This window comes from Schistocerca americana, unplaced genomic scaffold (genome assembly GCF_021461395.2).
Source record: "Schistocerca americana isolate TAMUIC-IGC-003095 unplaced genomic scaffold, iqSchAmer2.1 HiC_scaffold_297, whole genome shotgun sequence".
Classification (NCBI taxonomy): domain Eukaryota; kingdom Metazoa; phylum Arthropoda; class Insecta; order Orthoptera; family Acrididae; genus Schistocerca; species Schistocerca americana.
The window spans coordinates 165,001-170,000 of NW_025726013.1; the positions used below are offsets into that span (position 1 = coordinate 165,001).

The 5,000-nt window shown below is 52.3% G+C and overlaps 1 non-coding gene across 1 annotated transcript in view; it reads right to left on the reverse strand.

Annotated features, from left to right (window-relative positions):
• LOC124579178 overlaps nucleotides 1–1,315 on the reverse strand; it is a 1,910-nt gene extending 595 nt beyond the window's left edge. The window contains exon 1 of the ribosomal RNA XR_006972898.1: nucleotides 1–1,315. This exon is cut by the window's left edge and continues 595 nt beyond it. This is a non-coding gene — a ribosomal RNA (small subunit ribosomal RNA).
• Nucleotides 1,316–5,000: the final 3,685 nt, after the last annotated feature.

Genomic DNA, 5,000 nt, shown 5'->3' on the forward strand with positions numbered 1-5,000 from the left:
GGGCCTGGTGAGGTTTCCCGTGTTGAGTCAAATTAAGCCGCAGGCTCCACTCCTGGTGGTGCCCTTCCGTCAATTCCTTTAAGTTTCAGCTTTGCAACCATACTTCCCCCGGAACCCAAAAGCTTTGGTTTCCCGGAGGCTGCCCGCCGAGTCATCGGAGGAACTGCGGCGGATCGCTGGCTGGCATCGTTTATGGTTAGAACTAGGGCGGTATCTGATCGCCTTCGAACCTCTAACTTTCGTTCTTGATTAATGAAAACATACTTGGCAAATGCTTTCGCTTCTGTTCGTCTTGCGACGATCCAAGAATTTCACCTCTAACGTCGCAATACGAATGCCCCCGCCTGTCCCTATTAATCATTACCTCGGGTTCCGAAAACCAACAAAATAGAACCGAGGTCCTATTCCATTATTCCATGCACACAGTATTCAGGCGGGCTTGCCTGCTTTAAGCACTCTAATTTGTTCAAAGTAAACGTGCCGGCCCACCGAGACACTCACTCAAGAGCACCCTGGTAGGATTGCAACGGGGTCCGCCTCGGGACGCACGAGCACGCACGAGGCGCGTCGCACGCCTTCGGCTCGCCCCACCGGCAGGACGTCCCACGATACATGCCAGTTAAACACCGACGGGCGGTGAACCAACAGCGTGGGACACAAATCCAACTACGAGCTTTTTAACCGCAACAACTTTAATATACGCTATTGGAGCTGGAATTACCGCGGCTGCTGGCACCAGACTTGCCCTCCAATAGATACTCGTTAAAGGATTTAAAGTGTACTCATTCCGATTACGGGGCCTCGGATGAGTCCCGTATCGTTATTTTTCGTCACTACCTCCCCGTGCCGGGAGTGGGTAATTTGCGCGCCTGCTGCCTTCCTTGGATGTGGTAGCCGTTTCTCAGGCTCCCTCTCCGGAATCGAACCCTGATTCCCCGTTACCCGTTACAACCATGGTAGGCGCAGAACCTACCATCGACAGTTGATAAGGCAGACATTTGAAAGATGCGTCGCCGGTACGAGGACCGTGCGATCAGCCCAAAGTTATTCAGAGTCACCAAGGCAAACGGACCGGACGAGCCGACCGATTGGTTTTGATCTAATAAAAGCGTCCCTTCCATCTCTGGTCGGGACTCTGTTTGCATGTATTAGCTCTAGAATTACCACAGTTATCCAAGTAACGTGGGTACGATCTAAGGAACCATAACTGATTTAATGAGCCATTCGCGGTTTCACCTTAATGCGGCTTGTACTGAGACATGCATGGCTTAATCTTTGAGACAAGCATATGACTACTGGCAGGATCAACCAGGGAGCTGCGTCAACTAGAGCTGAGCAGCCGGCCGCCCGGGAGTGTGTCCCGGGGGCCCGCGCGAACACGCAAGCGTCCGCTCAATTATTCTGCAAACAGGAGGAGGCTGAGCTCCCCTGCACAATACACCTCGAAACCCTCTCAGGTCCCGGCGGCGCGCAGCGCCGTCCTAAGTACTTGGTCGGGTTCGAGAGAGGCGCAATCGCCCGGAGTTTGGCGAGTAGACGCTTTAGGTGCGACCACCCGTGCTCCCAACTGAGCTTGCCGCTGCCGACAGAGGCCCGGGAGCGTGCTGTCGTGGCATTGCCGGCGGGAGACAACACGCGCCACCTACGGTGACCGGCAGCTCCAACGCCAGCGCCACAGAAGGACAAAAGCCCCACTTGGGTGCCGAAGCGAACTCTCCCAGCACAGCGCACGCGCCAACACGTCCGCACAGCTGCGATACAAACCACCTGCGAGAACCGCAGAGGCGACCGAGCAGCAGACGGCGTCGCGGCGCCGAGCGCCGGGCGGCGGCGCATCCTCAGCGCACACAGTCCTCAATCGGACCAGCACACTGCAGATGTCCACCGCGCTTCGCACCGGGCCCGCGAGGACCTACTTTGGCCGCACGGCGCCGCGTGCAGGGTGCGCCGGCGCGCAGCTGCGCCGCCTGCCGCCTCCGTCGGCCGGCGCGCCTGCCACTGGCCGCCCCCACCAGCCGGCTGTAGCGCGTGCGCCCACGCACCGCGCGGCCAGCACGCCGGGAGGCCCCCCCTCACCGGCCGGGGACGGTCCCACCCAGCCACCGCCGCGTATCGCTTCACACCCAGATGCCATTCACGTTCGTGGGCATGGTGGGTATCGCTGGAACAACCGGTTGGTAGCTCAACCGATCGTCGCCATCACTGATTCACCTCTAGCGAGAACAACCGCACCACAACGGTTTACCAGTTGTTCATTTGCATAACGTCACCAGCAAACGTAGGCGTCCATCGCCATTTGCAAATTCAACGATTGTTGCATGCCTGTGTCAGGTGTCACGACACACTATGTCTGCCCACATACACGCAACAACATGTGCACGCTTCGCGAACACGTGGAAGGTGGCCCCCGTACGTATGCGATGTCCATTGCGCGAACGACTGTCAACCGGCCTCTGTCGCATGTCGCAGATGTGGAACGCAGTGCACCATGCTATCACGGTGTGTGAGAAGAGACGACTACGTCTGACAACACGCGCCACTACATCAACAGACGGCTCATGCTGATCGCCATCCAGGGCATACCACACTGCAATCCAGCTCTTATAGGGAGACGACACGTAGCTGAGTGCACAACATTTGGACCGCATGGTTCGCCGTTGTTGGCGCAGTCGTTGTACGGTCACATGTACCACGATGTATCATTCAGTACATGAGGACCAATGTGCAGTACAGTGTGTGATTTGGACGTACAACATCAGCGGACAGTTGACACAGGCCGTACCACAGCGTAGGCTAAGTGCTTCGCACATGCGAATGCCAATGAACAACTGCAAATGCCAATGAACAACTGCAAAGGGCATTGAGCATGTACGTCCTGCTGCCATCCACATTACAGTGTATAGCTGCAAGGTGTTTAACATGAAGCGATACACTGGGGACCGGGCAGTGCGAGTAGCAAACTATATTGCGGGGGTTGCAGTTAGGCAACACTACACTAATTTAACGCGTCGTATGACAATTACAGAGCAGGTTAAGGCCCAACGTGTGTTGGGTTAAGGCCCAACGTGTGTTGGGTTAAGGCCCAACGTGTGTTGGGTTAAGGCCCAACGTGTGTTGGGTTAAGGCCCAACGTGTGTTGGGTTAAGGCCCAACGTGTGTTGGGTTAAGGCCCAACGTGTGTTGGGTTAAGGCCCAACGTGTGTTGGGTTAAGGCCCAACGTGTGTTGGGTTAAGGCCCAACGTGTGTTGGGTTAAGGCCCAACGTGTGTTGGGTTAAGGCCCAACGTGTGTTGGGTTAAGGCCCAACGTGTGTTGGGTTAAGGCCCAACGTGTGTTGGGTTAAGGCCCAACGTGTGTTGGGTTACGTTAAGGGGCAATGTGGGTTACGTTAAGGGGCAATGTGGGTTACGTTAAGGGGCAATGTGGGTTACGTTACGGCGCAATATAGGTTACGTTACGGCGCAATATAGGTTACGTTAAGGCGCAATATCGGTTACGTTAAGGCGCAATACAGGTTACGTTAAGGCGCAATACAGGTTACGTTAAGGCGCAATACAGGTTACGTTAAGGCGCAATACAGGTTACGTTAAGGCGCAATGCAGGTTACGTTAAGGCGCAATGCAGGTTACGTTAAGGCGCAATGCAGGTTACGTTAAGGCGCAATACAGGTTACGTTAAGGCGCAATACAGGTTACGTTAAGGCGCAATACAGGTTACGTTAAGGCGCAATACAGGTTACGTTAAGGCGCAATACAGGTTACGTTAAGGCGCAATACAGGTTACGTTAAGGCGCAATACAGGTTACGTTAAGGCGCAATACAGGTTACGTTAAGGCGCAATACAGGTTACGTTAAGGCGCAATACAGGTTACGTTAAGGCGCAATACAGGTTACGTTAAGGCGCAATACAGGTTACGTTAAGGCGCAATACAGGTTACGTTAAGGCGCAATACAGGTTACGTTAAGGCGCAATACAGGTTACGTTAAGGCGCAATACAGGTTACGTTAAGGCGCAATACAGGTTACGTTAAGGCGCAATACAGGTTACGTTAAGGCGCAATACAGGTTACGTTAAGGCGCAATACAGGTTAGGATAAGGCGCAATACAGGTTAGGTTAAGGCGCAATACAGGTTAGGTTAAGGTACGACATAGGTTAGGTTAAGGTACGACATAGGTTAGGTTAAGGTACGACATAGGTTAGGTTAAGGTACGACATAGGTTAGGTTAAGGTACGACATAGGTTAGGTTAAGGTACGACATAGGTTAGGTTAAGGTACGACATAGGTTAGGTTAAGGTACGACATAGGTTAGGTTAAGGTACGACATAGGTTAGGTTAAGGTACGACATAGGTTAGGTTAAGGTACGACATAGGTTAGGTTAAGGTACGACATAGGTTAGGTTAAGGTACGACATAGGTTAGGTTAAGGTACGACATAGGTTAGGTTAAGGTACGACATAGGTTAGGTTAAGGTACGACATAGGTTAGGTTAAGGTACGACATAGGTTAGGTTAAGGTACGACATAGGTTAGGTTAAGGTACGACATAGGTTAGGTTAAGGTACGACATAGGTTAGGTTAAGGTACGACATAGGTTAGGTTAAGGTACGACATAGGTTAGGTTAAGGTACGACATAGGTTAGGTTAAGGTACGACATAGGTTAGGTTAAGGTACGACATAGGTTAGGTTAAGGTACGACATAGGTCAGGTTAAGGTACGACATAGGTTAGGTTAAGGTACGACATAGGTTAGGTTAAGGTACGACATAGGTTAGGTTAAGGTACGACATAGGTTAGGTTAAGGTACGACATAGGTTAGGTTAAGGTACGACATAGGTTAGGTTAAGGTACGACATAGGTTAGGTTACGGTACGACATAGGTTAGGTTACGGTACGACATAGGTTAGGTTACGGTACGACATAGGTTAGGTTACGGTACGACATAGGTTAGGTTACGGTACGACATAGGTTAGGTTACGGTACGACATAGGTTAGGTTACGG